The sequence below is a fragment of the Chrysochloris asiatica genome, unplaced genomic scaffold (assembly GCF_000296735.1).
Source record: "Chrysochloris asiatica unplaced genomic scaffold, ChrAsi1.0 scaffold00178, whole genome shotgun sequence".
NCBI classification, from domain to species: Eukaryota; Metazoa; Chordata; class Mammalia; order Afrosoricida; family Chrysochloridae; genus Chrysochloris; species Chrysochloris asiatica.
In genome coordinates this window covers 1,961,339-1,974,841 of record NW_006408696.1, presented here as the reverse complement: position 1 = coordinate 1,974,841, position 13,503 = coordinate 1,961,339, and the positions used below count along the sequence as shown (strand labels likewise).

General features: G+C 41.6%; 1 pseudogene; it reads left to right on the top strand.

Annotated features, from left to right (window-relative positions):
- The first annotated feature begins 6,766 nt into the window (after positions 1-6,766).
- LOC102824777 lies at positions 6,767-8,358 on the top strand (annotated as a pseudogene).
- Positions 8,359-13,503: the final 5,145 nt, after the last annotated feature.

Here is a 13,503-nt window from a genome sequence, read left to right as displayed (position 1 = left end):
CATGGTGTATAATCCTATTAATAAACTTTTGGATTTAGTTTACTAGTATTTTGTTGAGGATTTTTGCATCTATATCCACAACAGATATTGGTCAGTCATTTTTGTGACTTATGATGTCTTTGTCTGCCTTTGGTATAAAGAGCACTGTAAGCGCCATAGAATACGTTAGAAAGTTTCCCTCTTCTTCTATTTTTCAGAAAAATTTAGCAAAGATTGGAGTCATACCTTTAATAAATATTGGGTAGAATTCCCAATGAAACCATCTGGTCCAGGCCTTTGCTTTGTTGGGAAGTTTGTGATCACCAATTCAATCTCTTCACTTGTTTTAAGTCTGTTGAGATCTCCTAATTTTCCTTCAGTCAGTGTAGAAAATTTATGTGTTTCCAGGAATGTATCCATTTCTTGGACGTTATCTAATTTGTTGAAGTACAATTGTTCATAACATTCTCTTAGGATTCTTTTTATTTCTGTAGGGTCGATTGTAATGTCTCACATCCATTTCTAATTTTAGATATTTACATCTTTTATCTTTGTCATTCTACCTAAAGTTTTCTCAATTTTATTGATCTTCTCAGAAAACAAACTTTTGGTTTTGATAATTCTCTCTGTGTTTTTTCTATTTTTTATTTCACTTATCTCTGATCTGATTTTTATTTCCTTCCTCTGATAACTTCAGTCTTAGTTTATTTTTCTTTATCTAATTCCTTAAATTGAAAAGACAGGATATTGATTTGAGATCTTTATTTTTTAATGTAGGTATATACCACTATAAATTTCCCTTTGAACACTGCTTCATCTTGTCCCATAGGCTTTAGTTTGTTGTACCTCCATTTTTATTCAATGCTGAGTATTTTCTGATTGCTCTTTGATTTCTTCCTTGACCCATTGATTGCTAAACAGTGTGTTGTTTTCATTTTCACATATTTGTGTACTTTCCAATTTTCCTTTCATAATTCATTTCTAATTTCATTCCATTGTTTCATTCTACCATTCATCTCAGTTTGTCTCAGTGTGGTGGCTTACAGGCTGCTGTGATGCTGGAAGCTATGCCACTGGTATTTTGAATGCCTAACAGGGTCACCCATGGTGGACAGGTTTCAGCTGAGCTTCCAGACTAGGACAGACTCAGAAGAAGGAGTGAGAGACTACTTCCAAATATTTAGCCAATGAAAACCATGTGAATAGCAGTCTGATAGTACCAGAAATTTGAATATTGAAACATGATAAATAACACCAGAATATTGTCAGACGTAGTACCAGAAGATAGGTCCCAAAGCTTGGAAGGCACTCAGAACATGACAGGAGAAGAGCTGCCTCCTCAAAGTTGACCACAATGACACGAATGGACCAAAGATTTCAGGACCTTCATTTGTTGACAGGGCAAACTCAAAATAAGAAGGAACAGCTACAAACATCCATAAATAATGGAACATGGAATGTACAAAGTATTAATCTAGGAAAATTGGAAGTTGTCAAAAATGAAATGGAATGCATAAGCGTAGATATCCCGGGCATTAGTGAGCTGAAATGGACTGGTTAATGGACATTTTGAATCTGACAATCACATGGTTTACTATGCCAGGAATGACAAATTGAAGAGGAATGATGTCACACATTCATCATCAACAAGAACATTTCATGACCTATTTTGAAGTATAATGTTGTCTGTGATAGAATAATAGCAATATGCTTACAAGGAAGGCCAGTTAATATCACTCCACTAAAGCCAGTGATGATGAAGTTGAAGAATTCTACCAACTTCTTCCATGTGAAATTGGTCAAACATGCAACCAAGATATATTGATAATTACTGGTGATTGGAATGCAAAGGTTAGAAACCAAGAAGAAGGATCAGTAGTTGGAAAATATAGCCTTGGTGACAGAAATAATACTGCTGGAGATCACATGATAGAATTTTGCAAGACCAATGACTTCTTCATTGCCAATACCTTTTAAAATAATATAAAAGAGGACTATGCAAGTGGACTTCACCAGATGTAGTGCCCATCTCATGGTTTTAATATACTTTAATGTGCTGTTGTCTCCACTACCTCTCTACAATAATAAGAGCAATTTCTTCCCCTTAATTCTTTGACCCTACCTCTCTGCCCATCAATTGCTCATGTATAATTGCATAGCCATATGAGCAAATGCAATTGTTCATGTTCAAGTTCAAGCTGAAGCCGCAGAAAATTAAAACAAGTCCACAAAAGCCAAACTATGACCTTGAACATATCCCACCTGAATTAAAAGATCATCTTAAGAATAGATTTGAAGCATTATACACAAATGACTGAAAATCAGAGAATTGTAGGATGACCTCAAGAATATCATATAGGAAACTAGGAAAAGGTCATTAAGAAGATAAGGAAGAAAGAAAAGACGGAAATGGATGTTAGCCAAGTAGCTCACAAGGTGTTGCAGGAGGCATGTGACTATGGAGTTCTTGGCCCTAGATGGATTTTCTATCAGCCTAGATGTTATTATGTTCAGGGAACTCAATCTGGAAGTAGTTCGAGGAGGCCCTTGATGGAGCCAGTTTCAGTGTCTGTTAGGACCACAGGACAGCTGGAGGCTATGTGACGTGTTTTGAGGGTTCTGCTAGAATAATGTTGGTCTGGTAGTTCTGAGGTGTGGAGCCAAGCCCTCCTGAAGCTGACCCCCACTTCACACTGGCATGACTCCCAACCACTAGGCTCCAAACTGCAGGAGATTCAGGTCTCCACTGGAGATAGATGAGAATAGAAGCTAGCCATACCTCTGGTCACCAGGGAATCATGGGGAAAAAGAAGCAATCACACCTTTCCTGTCACCTGTGTGAATCTACTCTGCTAGGCCACCTTCTGTGGAAAGACTAACCTTTCATTATTCCAATATTCATTCTAGCAACCCAACAAGTGTATATGCTTATATGTACACAGGTGTTTGTAACTGGAATATTTTATGTGTGTATTTTATTACTATCTTCTCAAATAGACATTGCTTCCCCCACCCCAGGAACTAGGGTTTGAGGGGAAGGGGGGAGTTATGTCTCAATAAATACATCCAGTATTCTAGTTGCTAGCTTTTTCTAGTTCTTCTGTTGATCCTATATGAGTTGCATAAACTCTTCAGAGAAGCGTTTTCTTTTCCTTTTCAAGGTTCTATACTTCAGTGACTGGTCGCATAGGTCAAGAATATGTAAAACATATTAATAAATAAATATACAATAACTATTTCTGACTATTGTATCATTTCACTGTATAGGATTGATGCTATGAAATGGGGGGGGGCGGGTAATCCACCAGCACCAAACATAATACATCAGGTGATCTCATTTCTACCCTGGTAGCCTAATCAATGCTTACGAGAAACAGGTGCCGTTAGCTAAAGGCCAGAGATTTGTGGCTGTACAAGGAGCTGCTACGGTAAATCTCTATGGAAAATGCTTGTTTTCAAAAGCAGTTTTAAATTTTATTTTAATTATTGGCTACAAAACATTAAACACCATGAATATTTTTATGACTTAAAATGCCTGCCCCCACTGAATAGTTTTCATCTTGTCTAGACGGGTCTGGTGAAAGGAGATGGAGATAAGATTCTTATGATTCAATAGTAACTGTTATCATGACTAATAGTAACTGTCACAACTGTAAAGGTAGAAGTTTTGTAACATAAAGTGGGGAGTAGTTAATCTTACAGTCCAGAAACAGAGGATCCTAGGACCATCAAAGGAGAAGAGCACAAGTGGACTGCACCTTATCCAGAGAAGCAGCGATACCAGATATGGAGGCAGAGATGGGGATATGGAGAGAGGGAGCAGCTGAGGACTCTAGATTCATGGGAAGAGAAGGACTAAGAGCTGGTGGCCAGGAGGCAGGCTTGCAGAATGTGCCCTTTGGTTGTTTAAATGGTTATATATTCCTGAGTGTTTTTGTGTACATCCCTGCCAAAAAAAACAAGCAAAAAAAACCCAGAGGGAATAGAAACAAATACTGTTGAGTGGTGATGCATGAAGGGGATTGCAATCATAAAATGAAACGAAATACGATAGGATGAGTGCAAAACTGATGTTATCTCATGTAAACTATTACTCAACTCACAATAAAACTTAAAAAAAGAAAAAAAGACAAAGCCTGGAGGGTTTTCTTTTGTTGGTTTGTTTTTCAATTTGGAAATAATTCATCTTGATGCTGTTTGGTTTGGAGCTGGCTCTTTGCTGGCATTTAAGGCGGTATCATTTATTTACTAAGTCAGTTTCTACACTTGTATTGCAAATATGATGTTGGGAGTATCCACTGTGTGACCTTCAGGCAAAACAAATGCTATGTATGTGACCGTTAAAAACATGCTATATCTATAGTAGATTGATCGTGTTGTTGTTGTTAAGTGCCATGAAGTCAGTTCCAACTCACAGCAACCTTGTATAGAGTTTTCAAGGAGTGGCTGGCTGGTGAGTTTGAATTGCTGATCTTGCAATTCAAACTGACCTTGCTGTCCAATGCTTAAACTACAGCGCCACGCCAATGAAAGTCTTTTTTTTTTTTTTTTTTTTTTAAGTAATGGTTCTCTTTTGGGTTCCACAGGTGGCACTGTAATTCAACAAATAAATTAACAGCCTTTGACCACTGGTGAAAATTTATTTTACAAATTCAGAATCTTATCGAGCAACAGGAATTTGGAAAGGACTATATAACAGGAGCTCTGGCACCATAGTGGGTATGAGTCGGGCTGTGAACCTCAAGGTCAGTAGTTCTAAACTACCAGCTGTTCCACAGGAGAAAGATGAGGCTTTCTGTTCCTGTAAAGATTTTCCAGCCTCGGAAACCCTGTACAAAGTCACTATCCACCACCAAATAACAGGACCACATAACAGTAGGTAGGAGTTCTGATGTGGCGCTATGGGTTCATACACTGGGCTCAAGGTTGGTTTGAATCACAAGGTCGGTGGTTCAAGTTCACCAGCTGCTCCTCGGAAACCCTATGCAGGAACTGACTCAAAGGCACTTAGCAACACCAAGATAAGTGTAGGATAAGTGTATAAATACAGGGTTGCAAGGTCGGCTTGAACCACAAGTTCAAACTCACTAATCACTCCTTGGAAACCCTATACACTATTAGTCAGAACCAACTCGACCACACCTAACAACAACAGTGAAGGAGTTCTGGCGTGGCTCTATAGGATAAACATTGGACTGCAAACATGAAGTCAGCAATTCAAACCCACCAGCCGTTCTGCAGGAGAAAGATGAGACTTTCTGTTCCCGTAAAGATTTACAGATTCCCATATAGAGAGGTTCCTATATGGATTCTAGGAGTCCTGGTGTGGTGCTGTGGGTTAATGCACCAGACTGCAAAGCCATTTGAACTGTAAGGCTGGCAGTTCAAGCTCACCACCTGCTCCTCAGAAACCCTATACAGGGTCGCTAAGGTCAGAACCAACTCGACGGCACTTAACAACAATATAGATTCTGGTGATGAAGTGTTTATGAATTGGGTTGCTAACTCAATGTCAGCAGTTCAAAACCACCAGCCATTCCATGGGAGAAAGATGAGGCTTTCTGCTCCCGTAAAGATTTACAGCCTTGGAAACCCTATACAGGGTCGTTATAAGTTGAAACTAACTCCCCGGCACACTACCACCATATAGATTCTGGAGTCCTGATGCAATGCTATGGGCTAATGTGCTGGAATACAAAGTCAGTTTAAGCTGCAAAGTCGGTGGTTCAAGCTCACCAGCCGCTCCTCGGAAACCTATACAGGATCACTATGTGTTGGAATCAACTCGATAGCACTTAACAACAACAACAACAATGTAGATTCTGGTGAGTCCTATAAAGAGCCCAAATGTGACTTAATGCGCTGGACTACAAGGTCAGTTTGAACTGCAAAGTTGGTTCAAGCTCACCAGCCACTCCTCAGAAACCCTATGCAAGTTCACTATGGGTAGGAACCAACTCAACAGCACTTAACAACAACAACATAAAGATCACTGCGGGTTAATGTGCTGGACTGCAAAGTCAGTTTAACCTCAAGTTCAGCTCACCAACTCTGCTTCTCTAAAGATTGTTGTTGCTAAGTGTCCTCAAGTTGGTTCTGGCTCATAGAGACCCTGTAGAGGGTTTCCTAGGAGCAGCTGGTGGATTTGAGAAGCATCAAACCTTGTGGTTAGCAGCCCAGTGCTTATCCTATAGTGCTACACCAGAACAGCCTTGGAAACCCTATGTGGAGAGTCCTGGTGTGGCTCAGTAGGAGCATTTGGAATATCGTCTTGCTCTATAGGATCACCAGAGTAGGCATCAATGCATGACAACAAATTCACACAACCGTGCTAGCCTGTGGAGTCAGTGCACTGCATCTGGTAACAAGCAGCCAAGTTCATGGTCTGCTCACAACTCTTTATTTTTATCTCAACCTCTGGACTTGGCTCACTGTATTGGACTTGTCCACCCATCTCACTATCGCTATGATGAGCTATTCAAGGGCAGAAAGGAATCATGTCTTATGACTCTGCCTCCTAGCTACCCAGCTCAGTGCTGACATTAAATTGTTGTTAAGCACTGTCGAGTTGTTGTTGACTCAGAGTGACCTTGTATAGGGTTTCCAAGGAGCACCTGGTAAGCTTGAACCACGGACCTTGTGACTCAAACAGACTTTGCAGTCTGACGCATTAAACCGCAGCACCACTCCAGGCTACTGCATAAATGTTTGCCAAAGAAAGAATGCAGAACCTCCTGTCCATGCTGAGCTGGAAGTTTCTTTACAGTTTCTCAGTCTCTTCCTCAACATGTCGGCCATGAAGACCCTGAACCCCAAGGCCGAGGTGGCTCGAGCCCAGGCGGCTCTGGCGGTCAACAATAGCACGGCCTGGGAGCTGCAGGACATGCTGAGGACCAATCTGGGCCCCAAGGGCACCATGAAGATGCTTGTTTCTGGTGCTGGAGAAATCAAGCTTACTAAAGATGGAAATGTGCTGCTTCATGAAATGCAAATTCAACACCCAACAGCCTCCTTAATAACAAAAGTAGCAACAGCCCAGGACGACGTAACTGGTGAGGGTACAGCTTCCAACAACCTGATCATCAGTGAGCTGCTGAAACAGGCAGACCACTATGTTCCTGAAGGTCTGCATCCCAGAATCATAACTGAAGGATTTGAAGCTGCAAAGGAAAAGGCACTTCAGGTTTTGGAAAAAATCAAAGTAAGCAAAGAGATGTACAGAGAAACCCTGATAGATGTGGCCAGAACATCTCTGCATACTAAAGTTCATGCTCAGCTTGCTGACATATTAATAGAGGCTGTAGTTGACTCCATTTTGGCCATTAAAAAACAAGATGAACCTATTGACCTTTTCATGGTTGAAATCATGGAAATGAAACATAAATCTGAAACAGATACAAGCTTAATCAGAGGACTAATTTCTGGGCCATGGAGCACGGTATCCTGATATGAAGAAAAGAGTGGAAGATGCGTACATCCTCACATGCAATGTGTCGTTAGAATATGATAAAACAGACGTGAACTCCAGCTTCTTTTATAAAAGTGCCAAAGAGAGAGAAAAACTTGTAAAAGCAGAAAGAAAATTCATCAAAATCGAGTTAAAAAATTAATCGGACTGAAAAAGAAAGTCTGTGGTGATTCCAATAAAGGATTTGTTGTTATTAATAAGGGAATTGACCCTTTTTCCTTAGATGCTCTTGCAAAGGAAGACATAGTGGCTCTGCGCAGAGTGAAACGGAGAACCACGGAGAGACTGACACTGGCCTGTGGCAGGGTGGCTCTAAATTCTTTAGATGACCTAAATCCTGACTGTTTGGGACATGCAGGACTGGTCTTTGAGTACACATTGGGAGAAGAGAAGTTTACCTTTATGGAGAAGTGCAATAACCCACGCTCTGTCACACTCTTGATCAAAGGACGAAATAAGCACACACTCACTCAAATCAAAGATGCAATTTGAGATGGTTTGAGGGCCTTCAAAATGCTATCGGTGACGGCTGTGTGGTTCCTGGGGCTAGTGCCGTGGAAGTGGCAATGGCAGAGGTTCTGATGAAACACAAATCCAGCGTCAAGGGAAGGGCCCAACTGGGAGTCCAAGCATTTGCTGACATGTTGCTCATTATCCCCAAAGTTCTTGTGCAGAACTTGAGTTTTGACCTTCATACAACACTAGTAAAAGTTCAAGCAGAACTTTCTGAATCGGGTCAGCTTATGGGTGTCAACTTGAACACAGGTGAACCAATGGTGTCAACAGAAGCAGGCACATGGGATAAGTGTTGTATAAAGAAACAGCTTCTTCACTCCTGCACTGTAATTGCTACTAACACTCTCCTGGTTGATGAGCTCATGAAAGCTGGGATGTCCTCTCTGAAAGGTTGAATTGAAGCGTCCCTCATATTGTATGAACTGTGAAGACTATAGCGGGATCTGAGGAACAGAGAGGTGGAATTTTTTGTTGAAGCTTTCAATGATTCTTTTCTGCTCCCATCTTGAAACAGATCACTGTCATCTATTCAAATTCTGAAGTTTGAGATTAAAATGACAGTATTTTTCAATTTCACTGAAGCAAGTCCTGTTACCCAGTGAACAGGTGGTTTTCCTTTAGCTACCGTAGCCTAAAAGTCCATGTTAAATAAGCATGCTATCTATCTTGTTAATAAATAATCCTTCAAAAACCAAAAAAAAGAAAGAATGCAGAGTCCCGGTATGGTGCTGTAGGATAAGCACTAGACCCAAGGTTAATTCGAATCCCAAGGTCAGCTGGTGAATTTGAACTGCCCACCTTGCGGTTCAAACCGACCTTGCAGTTCAAACTGACTTTGCTGTTGAGTGCTTATCCTACTACAATGCTTCACGAGGAAGTAAATCGATGGATTAAATTTACTCAAATAATCTGCCCTATAGAATAAACATTTCTATGATTATAGCAAGGAATCACGTGTCCCTGAGTGGTGGTGTAAACGGTTAAGCACTTGACTGTAAACTGAAAGTTTGGTGGTACGAGTCCATCCACAGGCACCTTGGAATCTAGGCCTAGCAATGTGGCAATTTGCTTCTGGAAAATCGTTCATTAACTACCCTGTTGTTGTTGTTAAGCTCTATCAAGTCATAGTGACCCTGTATAGGGATTCTGAGGAATGGTTTGTGGATTTGAACTACCAACCTTTTGGTTGAAACCGACCTTGCAGCCCAGTGCTATTTGTACACCACCACCCCAGGCCTCCTTATAGAATACACCTTTACTCTCACACAGCTGGGTTACCAAGAATTGCAATCAATCCTAAAGCAACTGGGTTTTGTTTTTTCTTGGAATCTAGGAATTACAAACCATTTCAAAAATGGCAGCAGGTATGTGTGCGGAATAGGTCATTTCCAGTATTGAAACAGTAAAGCAAAACCAGACATTAGAAAACTCAAAAAAAAAATGAAATGTATTTCAAATCGACATGTTTTACTTAATTTGTTTTGCTCTTGTGAACCTCAGCGTACTCTCTGATCATTAAACCATATCCTGCCAAGTGTACAGTTAGCCTTTGGACTTCAGTCAGACACTTTGAGATTAACATTAACTATGCAAGACCATCAAATGCCAAATATCAAATTATCATTTAAAGATAAATGTTATTTGAGCAGCTTGAGTGAGTTAATATGCCTTCAAAAATGTTTACAGTATCATGAAACTAGATTGCCCACATATCTGATTGCCAATAGATCTCTGCCTGAGCCAGCAGAAATTAGTCTCTGAAGCGTCTGTAAATCTCTAGGTTCTTGACACTAGCTGCACTATGGAATAAGCTAGGGAGCTTTAAAAATACTGCTGCCTCGATCTCACCTACAGAGGTTCTGATTTAACTGGTTTGGGGCGTGGCCTGGGCATCAGATTTTTTTCAAACTCCAAGTGATTTTAATGTGTAATATGGGTAAGGCCCATCTGTTACTTTGTCACTTTATGGCGACTTCCATCTTGCCGTGATGCTGTAGCACTGGTATTTCAAAGACCAGTATTTCAAATACCAGTGCCGTAGGTTCCAACATCACATCCTTTCCACCAAGAGTGATTCCACTGCTCTTTCAAATACCAGTAGAGTCCTCCATGGTGGGCAGGTTCCAGCAGAGCTTCCAGACTAAAACGGGGAGACAGAAGTGTTGGACAAGATTCTGAACATTGGTGTTGCTAGGTGTTGTCGAGTCAGTTCTGACTCATAGCGAGTCAAACATAAGCCAATGGAAATTCTATGGCTCCTAACAGAAAAGGTCTGATTTGCTTGCTTTGGACACATCAAGAGAAAGGACATCACTGGGAGAGGACATCATGTTTGGTGAATTAGAGCCAACGAGGATGTGCATCAGAGACCTTCAGTGAGATGGCTTGGCACAGTAGCTGAAATGGTGGGCTCCAACTTGCTGGAGATTGATGAGGATAATGCAGGACGAGACAACTTGTGTTCTGTTGTTCATAAAGACACCAGCAGTTGCTACGTCAATTCAACAGCAACTAACAGCAACGTGATTAAAGAAAGTGCAGAGAGGTACAAATTAGCACGTTCTTTACCCCCTAGTCTCTCCCCGCACATCTATCAATGAATAAAGTGATATGGAACTTGGAGTCTTTGCCCCCACTAGATTCTGTTCCTCTTCCAGTCACCATGGCTTACTACTATAGAACCTTTGAATGTTACCTGAACTACAGTCAAGCTCTCCCAGTGCTGAGGGGAAACTTCCACCTAGTAGATGGAGAAGCTGACACTGAGAAAGTTCCTTCAAATTTTATAGAAGAATTGCTTTCCAGAATCAGCTGCCTTCTTTGATATTATCATTTCTTTACAATTGCCTCCATACCCACGTCTCCCCAGGTCCTGTTGATTCTAAGCCCTTAAAATCACTCAGGTCATTTTGCTCTGGACCTTCTATATTACAATCCCCTTCACTCAGGCACAGCCCAGCATGTCTCATAAAAAATTACTTCATTAGCCTTCAGAAAATCACTACTCTTCTTGTCTCTGCATCTCAACTAACCTTGTTCCAAACTTTCAAACCACACAGGCAGATCTGACGTTCTTACTCCTCAGCTTAATACTAATAATTTCTTCCTTTTAGAGGCAAGTCCACACTTCTCCAGATTCTATGAAATTATGTGCCTTTTCTTCAAGCCAGTCGTATCATTTCATGCCTCTGTGAGCCTGCATAGATTATTTCATTTTCAAAATTCGTATGACAGAGCATTCCCTCTAAGAAGTCTTCAGGACTGCACAAATGGCATAGAGATGGTGTCTGCCTCCTCTGGCTTCACAAGGGGGAAGGAGAATCAAACTCCACATCAGCCCAAGGCCGATTTCTATGAGGAAGAAAGAGGTCAGACATGCCTTTACCCTATTCTGATAGCAACTATCAGCCCCCAGCCCTCTACTTCTCTGCTGGGTTCAATAATCCATCACGGTGCATTAGAGTCCTGTACACCCATTCCTCATGGAAAGTGTCTAAGGCTATGCGTAGAAGAGCCACTTTTCCAGGTAGCGATATGATGCTCTGTCCATGACTTTTCTTTCTTGATGGTCCTGTGATCTTCTGTTTCTGCTTCTGAGGTGGTTTCTTTTAAACCTAGCAGTATGGCAAAACCAACAAATCCCGGCATTACAGTCTTGTGCATCCTGTCTGCATGGTCCCATCCAATGGTTTGGGAACACACTGTAGCTCTGTAGGATAACCACTGGATTGAGAACCACAAGGTTGGCAGCTCAAGTCTACCAAACACTCCCAGGGACAAAGATGAGGCTTTCTGTACCTGAAAAGATTTAAAGCCTTGGATAGCCTATACAGGGTCACTATGAGTCAGAACCTACTCAGTGGCATTTACTAACAACCCAATCATTTTGGTGGGAGTTAAGGGTCACTTAAAATAAATTTACGGAACCACAATAACTAAGACAGAATTTGGTACCAGAAGAATGAGATGCTGCCATAAAAGATTCCTAACATGTGAAAATGGTGTAGGAATAATCAGGTCATGGATAGAAGCTGGAAGCATTTTAAAGTGTCAGACTAGTCTTAGTATTCTGTAGAAGAAAGAATCCAAAGGCTACAGGAAATTGGAATGTTCTAATGGATTTATCAGGAGATACGCTATGGGTCGGAACCGACTTGACGGCACTTAACAACAACAACAACAACAACAACAAACCATAATCCCTGGTAACGTAGTGGTTACAAATTGGGCTGCTCACCTCAGGGTCAGCAGTTTGAAACTACTAGCTGTTTCGTGGGAGAAAGATGAGGCTTTCTGCTCCTGTAAAGATTTACAGCCTCAAAAATCCTGTACAGAGTTGCTATGAGTCAGAATTGACTCTACAGCACCTAACCACCACCCGTAAGCCCACACATCGAGTGCCCAGAGGGTACACTGTTCACAACAACAATGAGAAACAAATTAGTGAAGGGAGCTGGCATCCTTGAAGACCGCTGTGATTGCCATATTGCGCAAGCCAGATTTGACAGTGGGAACTTCCCTAATTGAATTGAGACACCTAATCACAATAGGCCGATTGGACCCCATGATGGTTGGGGCCAAGTAGCAGCACTTAATCGACAGAGACAAGATGGGCGTGGTGACCATAATGGATAGAAGAATCAAAGCGGTTACCAGAATAGTCAGACCCATGTGGACTTATGGCATTGGCTAATTAGGCAGGGTGTCCCTAGGAGTGAAGCAGATGGGATACCTACTAAATATTTACTTGATTGTACAAGAGGAAGGACTCTGGGTCAAGTGAACGGCAGTCTAATTTGACTCGCCAGAACAGGAGTCATGTCCACTCAATCAGTTCCCAGACTGGACCCAGTTTATAGACCCATAACCCCTTGAATGACGGGGTGGTCAGGTCCCCTTGAGGAAGGACCTCACTACACAGCCAGTTGTTAGTCTTTCTACCAGTTTCCCCCAAAGGGATCTATGGCCTTTTACAGGGATGACTAATCATTGGGGGAAAGAAAATAATCAGACTTTTCTGGGATTGCTGGACACTTGTTCTGTCTGAATTGACACTAATTCCAGGAGAGCCAAAAACGTCACTGTGGTCCACCAGTCAGAGTGAGGGCATATGGAGGTCAAGTTATTAATGGGGTTTTAGCTCGGCTCTATCTTACTGTGGGTCCAGTGGGTTCCCATGCTCATCCTATACTGATTGCCCCAGTTCCAGAATGCATAATCAGAATAGACATACTCAGCAACTTGCAGAACCCCCACAGGGTGGTGGTGGTGTGCCGTGGAGTCGGTTGCAACTCCTAGCCACCCTTTATAGGATTTCTGAGGCTGCAAATCTTTAGGGGAGCAGAAAGCCTCATCTTTCTCCCTCAGAGCAGCTGGTAGACTTGAACTGCTAACATTGCAGTTAGCAGTTCAGCTCATAATCCACTATGCTACCAGTGGGCTTTGAACCCCACACAGGATCCCTGAAATGTGGAGTAAGGGCTATTATGGCTGTAAAGGCCAATTGAAAACCTTTAGAATTACCTTTACCTAGCAAAATA